The following is a 14,807-nucleotide window of genomic DNA, read 5'->3' on the forward strand; positions in this document are numbered from 1 at the left end:
GCAAAGAGACCATTAAACTCCTTTCTGCCGGCACCATTTTGGGTCTATACCAGTATTTCTAAAACTTCTTTAAGCCCCAGAACACTAAATATGTTTCACTAAGAACATCTATATCATTCTTCCTCAAGGAAAATATGAGGGTATGTGGAAAAATAGAATTAAAAGATAATGTATGAATCTTTCCATGACCTTTTTGAAGTACCCTCATATCAGCTCTTAAAAGAAAGAAAACCTAAAACAAAAACTAAATCAAGCCATTTAATTAGAGATTATAGAAAAAAAAAGAACTAACTTTGTATCAGATTTTATTACAGAAAATACATAACTGAGAATTTTCCCAAATGCTTGCAGCATGCTTGCAAGCTGTTCAAAAAAAAGAGTGTTCCACAGCACAGTGTGAAAACATAATAATAAAATAAAACTGCCCACCATTGCACAAATACATCCATCGCAGTGAGGTTAATTGTCAGAATAGATCATTCATGTCTCAACAAGTCAGGTTGCTCTTGTGAGAACCAGCTCTTGTTGCTATAGGAAGGGAACCGCTCAACCTTGAATGGGCTTCCATTGAAATATCCAAGTGGTTAGGGCCCCTGATTGTTGAGAGGTGGAGAAGGGAGCTGGAAAAGATTAAGGATCCTTTATTTCCTAGATCTTGATTTCAGGACTCCCCATGTGAAACCAGAGCAGCCCCATCACCAGGCTGGCAGCCCTACAAAATCCATCTTTTCTGCTCCCAAGACAAACCCATATGTCAGCACCGGCTGAAGTGGCAGGGATCCCAAAAACAGAGCAGTCCTGGCCCTAAAGGGTGGAATTTGCTCCAAAAGCCCTGATAGCAAAAGCTTCCGTCAGGCAAGAAGAAAGCAGAACCAGAGCCTAGCAGAGGCATGTCAGAGTATGCTCTGAGGTTGCCCAGCCAGCACCGGCAGACCCCTCCTGAGGACTGTAGGAGGGATCCCATTACCTTAGGAGGGCTGGAGAGGTTTTCTGTGTGTGTTTGGGTCCCCCTAGTGGAGCAGTGAAAGTGCACTGGCTTATGCTCCTGAAGGAGGCGTGTGGAGAGAGGGAACGTCCCTGGCGGAAGTTGAAAGCAACTCCCAAAAGTTGTTGTTGAGTCTTTATTTTGCTTTAGGATCCCTCCAAAGTTGTCAGTCAAAGGGGAAGTCCTCCTGGACTGGAGGCAAAGTAGCTCAACTTCTAACTAGTCATGAACTCCAAACATCTAGGGGCCTCCAATGACGTGATAAGTAAAATATAGGTGGTTGCAGAAGATGCTCCCAGTGCAGATCGGATGGGTAGAGTTCTCAGACTTTGGCTGGGCCACATGTAGTGGTTGGGGAGTTCCCTGTGTGTAAATAGGTCATGCACATGTCCATCTGCCTGTCCAGCCCACTAATCCCAATGTCCCATGTGTCTGTAGTGCCTAGGGGTCCTGGTCATATTGTTCCTTTCATCATATAAGCATGCTGGTCCTGGTTCCTTGCCCTATAGGAGTGGAAATAATGGAGTATGATCCCAAGATATGGATTTGGACTCGTACAGAGGTGGGAAACCCCATGAGGATGGAAGTCACATATGTGTGTTCTAACAGCTTTTGCTGAAGCACTACTAGAGAATAGGAAGTGCTTTCCCAGCTAATGATAAGTTCATACCATCTAGATATTTCTCAACTTTAGAACCTCAAGAGGAAGAGGAGTCATCGAATTGCCAGAGCTAGATCTGGCATTGCTGGGTCCTCTGCCCAAATATCATTTTATGTGTTTAAACCCTGTCTCCATCTCTAAGAAATGGATCAGTCTCCTTCTGATATCTTGGATCCCTTTGAGCCTTTATTCTCTAAGATTCAATATTAAAAGACAAGTTAGGCCTGTAGCAAGAGAAAGCAGAAGAAAGGAGTGGAAAGCATGATTTATTTTCAAGATACTAATTAAATGTTAGAAACCGGCATTAATGTGGGTAGTTTTCTGAATATGCTTAGTATAAAATAAAACATGAGGCTAAGAGTAAAAAGTGACCTGCATCTAAAATCAGAAATCTAAATTCAACACCAGTGGTTCCAGTTCTCCCTCCAGGCACACAAAGAGATTTTGCTTCCCTCGTCCCTCAAGTGGGGTGAGGTCACGTGGCTTTTTGGCCAATGAAAAGTGAGCAGAAGAAATGTGATTCACTATCTACTGGGTGCATTTGAGAAGTGGTGCATTATTCTCTATGCTCTCTTTTCTCTCTGCAGCAACTGTGGAAACATTTGTTGATATAAGATCAGAAAAGCCTGGATCCTGAGCCATCACATGTAGCTTCTCCTGAGGGTTTCCCAGGCCCACAATGGATTTTGCATAAACAATAAATAAATTTTTATATAGTTAAGCCACTAGTTTTTTAGCACTGTTTGTTACTGAGCATAACCCATTTTATTATGACTGATACAGCCTCTTACTAACTGTATGATTTCAAGTAAGTTACTTAACTTCTGTAGAGTTCAGTTTCCTCATTTGTAAATGGGGTAATATCAGTTCCCACTCCTACTGTGAGGATTAAGGATTACAAGGTATCTTCGAGGACTTACTAAACTATAAAGCATTATACAAATTAAATAATTCAATTTAATGTGTATTAGCTAAGTACCTCCTGTTGCCTAGGCATCATTTTAGGCAATAGACAGACAAATTAGCAAGGTCTCTGCCCTACCAGAGTTCACAAAGTTTCTGCAAATCACAATGCTAGTTGTCTGAGCATCAAAGGTGAAAAGACACAGTCTTGGGAAGCTCACAATTTGGGAGGAAAAACAGACAGGTAAGAGGAATCCATCTCTCTCACCAGGGAATCAAAGGAAAGAATGAACAGTATTATTCTGTCTGTTTTATTCAAACCTACAAAAGAATGTACAAATGGCCTAGCAGCTGTCTGCAATAAATATCTCCATTTTGTCACACTTGAAATCCAATTTGGAAAATGGGAGTTCTAAGTGGGAGTTCAAAATATTCCTTCTGTTACTAAAAAGATAGGAGAATAAGATGTCTGTGAGAGCAAAATGGACCTGATGGCTGGATTTTCCTCCTTTGGGGGTCTCCTGAGACTACTTGTGGACAGTTTAGAGTTTGCTTCCAAACATTTCTGAAGTGGGTTAGAACAAAATATAGGTAGGTTAAGCAAGCTAGGTGGACGCACCCCCCCTGAGGCAGGCAGCTGGGTTGGAAGGGGCAAGCCTCCCTCTGGAAGAAGCGGGAGGAACACCACTCCCTGAGGGTAGCTCATTCCCAAGAGGAAGAAGAGCGATCTGAATCATGCACATGCAGATTGCTCTTCTCACAGCTCCCAGTCGGATGAGCCACGCTGCCTCTCCTGGAGTTGACAGAGGCCGGAAGAAAAACAGAGTTTCTTTAACACAGAAGGAAACATAAGTGGGAGAGGAATGTTCTCCCCTAACATTCCTTAGCTTTTTGCTCTCCACTCAATCAGCTTCACTAAGTCCAAGGTCAACTGCACTGGCACCATCCATGGAGATGGCCAGAATTTGTTACCTCTACTACCAAATGTCACTCCTGGAGGGTGGTTTAGACACTACTTCCATAAGGCTCTGAAATGCAGCAGAGCACAACCAAAATTCAATCAACACCAGGGAGACTCCAGGTGCAAGGCTGAAAATTTACTCCCTATGACATTTCCCATAGCACATTATGTCCGGCCACACTGTCCAACATAGTATATTCAAGATTCAGCAGTGAGATTAAACGACGATATTAAAATGCTTCAACAGTGAACCATATAAAGACACTCACATAACAGAATGATTACAACCTAGAGATATCCCCTTATCAAATTCCTAGAGAAAACAAATATACATTTAAAAATTCAGTCCTCCTGAAATTGAAAGATGTTCAAAGCTAGAGGAAGTAATGTCTAAAAACAAAGTATTTTGTCCTTATATATCAAAAGCCCAAAGTCCAAAATCCATAGTGCTTAAGTGGAGTTAAAGCAAACCTCTGTGTTATCACCAAACAAAATGTCAAGCCCTTAAGTTGAACTATTTTTTAAATATTACCAAAACAGTATGTGAGAAAATTACAAATGAGACTAAAGTAAACATTTAGTCTGCCTGGCTACAGAAGGACTAGTTTTCTTCTATTTTAATCAAATATTCCATCTAATGACTAACAGGATGGCTAAAGGGACGGTGGCAGAATTACCAAAGTTTTAAAGCCTGAAAATACAAAAGAAGACAATTTTTCTTTGAACTATACAGACTGTGATTTAATATGGAGTCAGAAGTCACTCTAGCACTTTGCTGTGATGCAGGATTGTTACCATGTCTGCGGCAGCAGAAAGCCCAGGAGGCAGGGATAGCAGTTGACAAGTCCTATTAGTCTTTTCATGCTGGACTGTGCATGCGGCGAGCTCAGGAGCCTCATCTCCTCGCCGTCCATTACACCAGACACGTATATTTCCAGCACCTGTCACTGCATCGGTCACCACAAAGACATTCAATAGCACTGTGTTTCGTGCATTCCTGAAATGATTAGGTATTCACTGTTAAAGAACCAAGCTAGCTAATGTCCACAGCAAGGTAAGAACAATCGACCAAATGGTATGTGGTATTTCTGTTTATCCTTCTCTCATTAAAAAGAATTATTTTAGGAATTGCTGCTTCTTTCATTATAACCACTAGCAAATGTAGACAAGCTGCTTATCACAGCTCCTGGCATATATTAGATATGCAGTGTTATTTGGATTGGATTCTAATTTCACAAATCTTATATTAGGTAGAAGCAATAAGCATAATCAAAAACTTTAGCCATCTAGAAAGCTAAACTACTTGCTTTTCTTTTCTTTTTTTTTTTTTTTTTTATTTTTTTTTTTATTATTTATTTTTTTTTTTAATTTTATTTTGTCGATATACATTGTAGTTGATTAATGCTCCCCATCACCAAAACCTCCCTCCCCTCTCCCTCCCCCCCTCCCCCCCAACCATGTCCTTTCTGTTTGTTTGTTGTATCAACTTCAAATAATTGTGGTTGTTATATCTTCTTCCCCCCCCCCCCGGTTTGTGTGTGTATGTGTGTATGTGTGTGTGAATTTATATATTAATTTTTAGCTCCCTCCAATAAGTGAGAACATGTGGTATTTCTCTTTCTGTGCCTGACTTGTTTCACTTAATATAATTCTCTCAAGGTCCATCCATGTTGTTGCAAATGGCAGTATTTCATTCGTTTTTATAGCTGAGTAGTATTCCATTGTGTAGATGTACCACATTTTCCGTATCCACTCATCCGATGATGGGCATTTGGGCTGGTTCCAACTCTTGGCTATTGTAAAGAGTGCTGCGATGAACATTGGGGAACAGGTATACCTTCGACTTGATGATTTCCATTCCTCTGGGTATATTCCCAACAGTGGGATGGCTGGGTCGTATGGTAGATCTATGTGCAATTGTTTAAGGAACCTCCATACCATTTTCCATAGAGGCTGCACCATTTTGCAGTCCCACCAACAATGTATGAGAGTTCCTTTTTCTCCGCAACCTCGCCAGCATTTATCGTTCATAGTCTTTTGGATTTTAGCCATCCTCACTGGGGTTAGATGGTATCTCAATGTGGTTTTGATTTGCATTTCCCGGATGCTGAGTGATGTTGAGCATTTTTTCATATGTCTGTTGGCCATTTGTATATCTTCCTTACAGAAATGCCTACTTAGCTCTTTTGCCCATTTTTTAATTGGGTTGCTTGTTTTCTTCTTGTAAAGTTGTTTGAGTTCCTTATATATTCTGGATATTAATCCTTTGTCAGATGTATATTTTGCAAATATTTTCTCCCACTCTGTTGGTTGTCTTTTAACTCTTTTAATTGTTTCTTTTGCTGTGCAGAAGCTTTTTAGTTTGATATAATCCCATTTGTTTACTTTTCCTTTGGTTGCCCGTGCTTTTGGGGTCGTATTCATGAAGTCTGTGCCCAGTCCTATTTCCTGAAGTGTTTCCCCTATGTTTTCTTTAAGAAGTTTTATTGTCTCAGGGTGTATATTTAAATCCTTAATCCATTTTGAGTTGATTTTAGTATACGGTGAGAGGTATGGATCTAGTTTCATTCTCCTGCATATCGATATCCAGTTATCCCAACACCACTTGCTGAAGAGGCAGTCCCTTCCCCAGTGAATAGGCTTGGTGCCTTTGTCAAAGATCAGATGGCAGTAAGTGTGTGGGTTGATTTCTGGATTCTCTATTCTATTCCATTGGTCAGTGTGTCTGTTTTTATGCCAGTACCATACTGTTTTGGTTATTATAGCTTTGTAGTATAGCTTAAAGTCAGGTAGTGTTATGCCTCCTGCTTTATTTTTTTTGCTGAGCATTGCTTTGGCTATTCGTGGTCTTTTATTGTTCCATATAAATGTCTGAATAGTTTTTTCCATTTCTGAGAAAAATGTCTTTGGAATTTTGATGGGGATTGCATTGAATTTGTATATCACTTTGGGTAGTATGGACATTTTCACTATGTTGATTCTTCCAATCCAAGAGCATGGAATATCTTTCCATCTTCTTGTATCCTCTCTAATTTCTCTCAGCAGTGGTTTGTAGTTCTCATTATAGAGATTTTTCACCTCCTTGGTTAATTCAATTCCTAAGTATTTTATTTTTTTGGTGGCTATTGTAAATGGGCAGGCTTTCTTGATTTCTCCTTCTGCATGTTCACTATTGGAGAAAAGAAATGCTACTGATTTTTGTGTGTTGATTTTGTATCCTGCTACTGTGCTGAAATCATTTATCAATTCCAAGAGTTTTTTTGTAGAGGTTTTAGGCTGTTCGATATATAGGATCATGTCATCTGCAAACAGGGACAGTTTGACTTCATCTTTTCCAATCTGGATGCCCTTTATTTCCTTCTCTTCTCTGATTGCTCTGGCTAGTACTTCCAACACTATGTTGAATAAGAGCGGTGAGAGTGGGCATCCTTGTCTAGTGCCTGTTCTTAAAGGAAAAGCTTTCAGCTTTTCCCCATTCAGGATGATATTGGCAGTGGGTTTGTCATATATGGCTTTAATTATGTTGAGATACTTTCCCTCTATACCTAACTTATAGAGGGTCTTTGTCATGAATGAGTGCTGAACTTTATCAAATGCTTTTTCAGCATCTATAGAGATGATCATATGGTCCTTGTGTTTGAGTTTATTAATATGGTGTATCACATTTATTGATTTGCGTATGTTGAACCAACCTTGCATCCCTGGGATGAATCCCACTTGATCGTGATGAATAATTTTACGTATGTGTTGCTGTATTCTGTTTGCTAGTATTTTAGTGAGGATTTTTGCATCTATATTCATCAAGGATATCGGCCTGTAGTTTTCTTTTTTGGTTATATCTTTACCTGGTTTTGGTATCAGGATGATGTTTGCTTCATAGAATGAGTTTGGGAGATTTGCGTCCGTTTCAATCTTTTGGAATAGTTTGTAAAGAATCGGTGTCAATTCCTCTTTGAATGTTTGGTAAAATTCTGCTGTGAATCCATCTGGTCCTGGGCTTTTCTTTGTTGGGAGCCTTCTGATAACAGCTTCAATCTCCTTTATTGTTATTGGTCTGTTCAAATTTTCTACGTCTTCATGGTTCAGTTTTGGGAGCTTGTGTGTGTCCAGAAATTTATCCATTTCCTCCAGATTTTCAAATTTGTTGGCGTATAGTTGTTGATAGTAGTCTCGAATGATTCCTTGTATTTCAGATGAATCAGTTGTAATATCGCCTTTTTCATTTCTAATTTTTGTTATTTGAGTCTTCTCTCTTCTTTTTTTTGTTAGCCATGCTAATGGTTTGTCAATTTTATTTATCTTTTCAAAAAACCAACTTTTTGATTCGTTGATCTTTTGAATTGTTTTTTGGTTTTCAATTTCATTCAGTTCTGCTCTGATCTTAATGATTTCTTTCCGTCTGCTAACTTTAGGATTGGATTGTTCTTGTTTTTCTAGTTCTTTAAGGTGAAGTGTTAGGTTGTTCACTTGCCATCTTTCCATTCTTCTGAAGTGAGCATTTAATGCAATAAATTTTCCCCTCAATACTGCTTTTGCGGTATCCCACAGGTTTTGGTATGATGTATCATTGTTTTCATTAGTTTCAATAAACTTTTTGATTTCCTGCTTGATTTCTTCTTGGACCCATATGTCATTAAGTAGAATGCTGTTTAATTTCCATGTGTTTGTATAGTTTCCAGAGTTTCGTTTGTTATTAATTTCTAGTTTTAATCCATTGTGGTCTGAGAAGATACATGGGATAATTCCAATTTTTTTGAATTTATTGAGACTTGATTTGTGACCTAATATGTGATCTATCCTGGAGAATGATCCATGTGCTGATGAGAAGAATGAATATTCTGAGGTTGTTGGGTGGAATGTTCTGTAGATATCTGCCAATTCCAATTGGTCTAGAGTCTTGTTTAGATCTTGTGTTTCTCTACTGATTCTTTGCCTAGATGATCTGTCTAATATTGACAGTGGAGTGTTCAGGTCCCCTGCTATTATGGTATTAGTGTCTATTTCCTTCTTTAGGTCTAATAGAGTTTGTTTTATAAATCTGGCTGCTCCAACATTGGGTGCGTACATATTTATGATTGTTATGTCTTCTTGATGGATCAGTCCTTTTATCATTAAGTAGTGTCCCTCATTGTCTCTTTTTATGGTTTTTAGTTTAATGTCTATTTTGTCAGATATAAGAATAGCCACTCCAGCTCGTTTTTCTTTTCTGTTTGCATGGTAAATCTTTTTCCATCCTTTCACTCTTAGTCTGTGTGAATCTTTATGGGTGAGGTGGGTCTCTTGTAGGCAGCATATAGTTGGGTCCTGCTTTTTGATCCAGTCAGCCAGTCTGTGTCTTTTAATTGGGGAATTTAAGCCTTTAACATTAAGAGTTGTTATTGAAAGGTGTTGATTTATTCCTAGCATTTTATTGGTTGTTTGGTTGTCTTAGGTGTCTTTTGTTCCTTGCTTTCTGATTTACTGTTTGGTTTCTTTGTTTGTTGGTTCCTTAGGTTGTAGATAGTGTTTTTGTTAGCTTGTTTTCTCTTCACGAATGCCATTTTTATTGTACTAGTGGGTTTAGATTTTTCTTAGGTTTTTATGGCAGTGGTAGTTATTTTTCAGGAACCAAACCCAGTACTCCCTTGAGGATTTCTTGTAAGGGTGGTCTTGTGGTAGTGAACTCCCGCAGTTTTTGTTTGTCTGAGAAATATACTATTTGCCCCTCATTTCGGAAGGATAGCCTTGCAGGGTAGAGTATTCTTGGCTGGCAATCTTTGTCTTTTAGTATTTTGAAAATATCATCCCATTCCTTTCTAGCTTTTAGGGTTTGTGATGAAAAGTCTGATGTTAACCTGATTGGGGCTCCCTTATAGGTGATTTGACGCTTCTCTCTTGCAGCTTTTAAGATTCTCTCTTTGTCTCTGAGTTTTGCCAATTTGACTATGACATGTCTTGGAGAAGGCCTTTTTGGGTTGAATACGTTTGGAGATCGTTGAGCTTCCTGGATCTGAAGATCTGTGATTTTTCCTATACCTGGGAAGTTTTCTGCCACTATTTTTTTGAATATGTTTTCAATGGAATCTCCATTTTCCTCCCCTTCTGGAATACCCATGACTCGGATATTTGAGCGCTTGAGGTTGTCTGATATCTCTCTCAGATTTTCTTCCATGTCCTTGATTCTTTTTTCTTTCTTTTTGTCTGCTTGTGTTATTTCAAACAGCCCATCTTCAAGTTCAGAGGTTCTCTCTTCAACTTCGACAAGCCTGCTGGTTAAACTCTCCGTTGTGTTTTTTATTTCGCTGAATAACTTCTTCAGTTCAGCAAGTTCTGCTACATTTTTTTTCAGGACATTGATTTCCTTGTATATTTCCTCTTTCAGATCCTGTATACTTTTCCTCATTTCATCATGATGTCTAGCTGAGTTTTCTTGTATCTCATTCAGTTTCCTTAGAATTATCACTCGAAATTCCTTGTCAGTTATTTCAAGGGCTTCTTGTTCTATAGGATCTAGAGTATGAGATTTATTAACTTTTGGTGGTGTACTTTCTTGATTTTTTGTATTTCTGGTGTCTTTTTTTTGGTGTTTATTCATTGTGGCAGGGGGTTTCACAGTCCACCGGTTTAAGACTAATGACTAACTAGGATGTTGCTGTGGTTGCCAATTTGGTATGGCTCCCGCCGTGACTGCTCAGTTGGCCTCTAGTGTCTTGTGTGTGTGGTTGCCTCGGGTCTTGGGCTTCTCCGGGGATCCACCTTTCTGGTCAGCTTGTACTCTGCTGGGCTGGTGGATCACGTACCACAGGGTGTGTGATCTCTGTTGAGCTTTCACTTTCTGTACAGTACTTCTCCCCGTTCCGTGTGCTCTGGCCCAGGCTGTTAGATCGTGCAGTGGCGACCCCACCGGGTGTGTGGTTTCTGTCGAGTCTCCGCCTCCCTGGCCGCACGTCTCCCCCCTCTGTGCACACTGTGCTGGGCTGGGGCGTGTCTTCTGCACCCCTCGTCTATCAGCTGGGCCTTCAAGACCCTGCTCAGCACCGCCTCGCCCAGGAAGTCTACCAGGTTTCTGCTAGGCACAGACGACCGGTCTCTCTGGGTGCCTTTGTAGCACTGTGTAGATCTTTCTCGGGTCTTGTTCACCTTTGTATCCCCCCGGTATAAACCGAGTCTAGTGCCCGCCTGCAGCCTGCTCTCCGGCAGGTTCAAGCGGACCTGGGAACTCTCCTACCACACTATTCCCAACCAGAAATTCGTTAGGCTTTTTTCCAAACTGGTGGTCGCAGAGATGGTATCTGCCTCCCAGTAACAGGAAGTTTACCGGGGCCGGAGTCCAGGGTGTGGTGGAGTGACAGTCGGCCCGCCCGTACTTCCTAGCCCTCCCAAAACTGGTCGGGACGCCCCACACCCCCAGCCCTGCCAGAGAACCGCGGAGGGAGTGGGAGAGGAGGTCGGCCCGCAGGGTCCGGAAAGCCCCGCGCCAGGCCAAGCAAGTGGGAGGGCTCAGTGATGGCCGAGCAGGGCGGAGCTGCCCGCACCTGGGAAAATGGAGGCAGCACCGTGGCACTGAGTGGCCTGGTGGTGCAGGCGGGAGCCGCGTGGGCATCCACCCCCCGAACAGAGCTGTGCCAGGGATCACTCACAGTGCTGTGCCAGGTCGGGCGCTCGCTCTGTCTCTGGTTTGTTGCCTTCCGTGTTCTCGGCGCTGCCGCCTCGGGCTGTTCAGTCGCGGCGCCGCTCGGGCGCTCCCAGGAATCTTCTTTAATGCCGGCCTGAAACCTCGAATCCTGAATAGGGCAGCTGGCCGCCTTCAGCGCGGCCCCAGCCTCCGGGAACCTGGCTGCATCCACAGCAGCCCTGGCGCCGTGTTCCCTGTTTCAAGACTCACTTTTGCAGCTAAGAATCAGTTCTTTTCCTGCTCCACACTTCAAAGCTGTTGCCTGTAAATGAGGCAGCCTCTCCTGCCGGGGGCAAAGTGGCGTTGAGCCCCTACGACCGGCCAGCAGCAGCAGTCCTCCCTTAAGAGATGGCCAGAGGAAGGTCCACAATTTTCCCGGCTGCCTGAGGCCCAGTGGCCACCTTTTCCACCTCAGCTACTCCGCGCCAGCCGCCGCAGCCGCCGCCATCTTGAAACTCTTTTTTTTTTTTTTTTTCCTGCAGCTCCTGGTGTGGGGGACAGGATGACTGATGTCTTATATCCATAACTAAGAAAACAGAGTCAGAGGCTTTTGCACCTGCCTGGCCCTCTCTTTGGGCTGCTCCCTCAATCCCTGCTCTTCCCCAGCTCTGGGCAAGTTGCTCCTCACTGGCTTTGTCCCTCTGCCCTGCCACCTGCCAGAGAAGGAGCAGTTGCTCACCTTGGCTAAACCTGTTTGGTGACAGCAGGTATTGCAGTCCTCTCTCCACCGCCTGCATCTTGTGCATGCCCAGGCATAACCTCAGGGATCCCCAAGAGCTAAGACAAACCCTTCCCAAGTCAGTCAGATACAGCTGGCCCTGCAAAGAGTCGGTCATGACATTCTGCCACCTTCTCATCTTCTCCACAGAAATCCCTGCTCACATTCCACGCTGCCTCCTCCAGTGCCCTCAGATCCGGCTCCACACTTGCTCTTCCCTCATTGCTTCAAGTAAGCCCTGCCACCACTGCAACCCAGGGCCAAGACATCTGTCCCTCAACCTCTCTGGCTGGGCTACTTCCTTGGAACGGGCAGGGTAAACTGAGAGCAACAGCAGTGGGAGCAAATTCACACTGTCTCAGGAGCTCCACACCCCACACACTCCAGCCCCCTCTCCTCCCTAACCCACTTCTCCTCCCCTAGCAAGCCCCCGCCATCCTTTACCCAGCCTCCACGTCCTCTCCTCTCATCCCAGTACTGTCTTCTACTTCTCCAAAGGCTTATGGTTGACTTGATAACCCCTGCCCTGTAATCCCACAATAGTTTGCACTTATGTCTTGATCAGTTTCCTGGAAACAGTTTGAGATGGAAATTCACATGCAGCAGGTTTGTTGAGGGGTGCTCTCAGGATCAGTGCCCAAAGTAGTCAAGGAAGAAGGACTGAGCAGAGGGAGAAGCCAAAATGTGATACAGTCACATAAAAGCCTCAGCCCGATCCTACGGGGAGCTCTGGAGGTGAGACGGCCATTCAGAGTGTCCCACTCTGAGACACGAGCTGCCACTGGGGAGCAGACATGATCTTTGGTGAGGTGGCTTTCTTCTTTCAAGGGCAATTTGTGGTAAAAGACAGATGAGAGCCAGCGGCAGCCAACACTCTCAGCAAGTGGAAGACACATGCCTGGGTCGTTAGGGGAGATCTGAGTAGCACGCCACATCATCCACTGCACATCTACCACGTTATATTGCAGGGTTTTCAATCTTCCTTTCATTCAGCAAATATGTATCAAGAGTGCAAAGCCCTGGAGGTCCATCAGCAGGCAGCTCTCACTAGCCTGTGAGCCCTTCAAGGGCAGAAACCATCTCTTTTCTCTCTGCACCTGATCCATAATGATCACGCAGTAAACAGTTGCTGAATGAAGGATTAATGATGGGATTGGAGAAGGCCCAATCAATAACACTTCTTTCCCCACCCAGGTTCAAAATCTTTTGAGAGACAGACAAGATCAGATGTATGGAGGCCAAAATATTACCTTTATTACTGGCAACAGGGGCTACAAGAGAATGTGGATTCCATCTGTGGGAAAGTTTAGGAAATAGGAAATAAGCAATAGGAAACCCCAGAGTTAGGCAGACTTTTCCACCTACTCCTAGGCAGTATGAAAAAACTACAGACCTTCCCCCAAGCACATAGGAGGGGCAGAGAAGAACCATCTTCTCTTGGATTCTAAGAAGAGGAGGAAGCTGAGCTAACAATGCCCAATCTGTTCTCCCACAATTTACCATCAGAGATAAGTCACCCTCCTCCCCAGCTAAGGGAAGGAGGGAAAGGCCAGCGTGTTAGACTGGTGGCAGCCCCTCCTTATGTATGCATAAACCAGGATTTTCCCTAATAAAGATGTACTGGCCAGACCAAACAGTGGGTGCTGTCCGGTCCCTGATTCTAGTTATCACAAAGGCCAGTTGCACCCATGACCCTGCCATTTGTCCAAGCCAATAAACCCCCTTCTCATAAGCAAGTGCTCATAGGATTCACCTGCAGCCTTGAGTTCTTACCTTCTTAGTCCTAAAGGTAAGAACTAAGAAAAAAGTAAACATAATTTAATAGAAATTCACAGTGTAAATAATTTAGGCTTAAATCCTCAGTAGTAAATTTGGAGCATGTATGGTCACCATGGAAATAACTCTCCTCTAACGTCCTATACTGGGTACTCAGAACATTTTCCTTCCTTAAGACCCAAGTTCATCACTAGAATGAAGCCCAGTAGCCAAATGCCAGGGAAAGCCACCTTCCGTTGTGGCAATGATAGTATAATACTCTCAACTGGATAACAGGATTGGGAATTGGCAGCACTCAGACATGAATTAAGCAGAGTGAATTTGGTCTTTGTCAGTAAAAACAAAATCAGATCTCTCCCCAGCACTGTACTGGCAACAAAAGGTACATAACTCAGTCTCACAAGAATGAGAAAATTAAGTTTGCACAGGGACTAGGGCAGAGAGAGAATGCAACATGGCTTCTAATCAAAGCCCCGAGCCAGAGGAGAATTCCAATTTATGTCCTCTTGACAATGGCATTGCTGCTTACAGTTAAGGTTGGCAAAGCCTCGGTTTAATGCTTGGGGAGAGAAAGTAGTTTCACAAATTGCTCGCATAAATGACAAGCTAGAGCTTTCATTTCCCGGAGAGTTGGGAGCATTCACATTCCTGCACCTTGAGTTACAACTAGAAGAGGAACTTCTAGGATCTAAACTGCTCCCTTGGCTCAAACTAAATCAAAGCCAGGACTATGAGACCTACTAATTCAAAAGCTCCCAGTGTCCAGCTTTCTAGAGAAATATCAGCAGAAGGAAAGGTTATATCCTGCACCTTGGGGCTGCAGGCAGAGAAAATTAATATCAGATGCATATTTATAAAATGCAAATTGAGATCAGTCACATATTCCTGTCCTTGCAATAAAGACTATACTGTTGTCTGTACCCTGGGCACATTTGCCCACCTGGAAACTGGATCTAATCCTGACTCTGTCTTGAATAAGTTCCAAGACCTACAAGTAAATCACTCAACCTGTCTCGATTTCTCAGTCTCATCATTTGTAGATCATCTGACAATGTTGTCTGAAGTCACTTTCTATTCTGAAATATCATGCCTATGATATGGGAATGTCTACTGCTGAGCATAACTACTTGGTTTTTCTTTTTTTTTTTT

This window comes from Cynocephalus volans, chromosome 15 (genome assembly GCF_027409185.1).
Source record: "Cynocephalus volans isolate mCynVol1 chromosome 15, mCynVol1.pri, whole genome shotgun sequence".
Classification (NCBI taxonomy): Eukaryota; Metazoa; Chordata; class Mammalia; order Dermoptera; family Cynocephalidae; genus Cynocephalus; species Cynocephalus volans.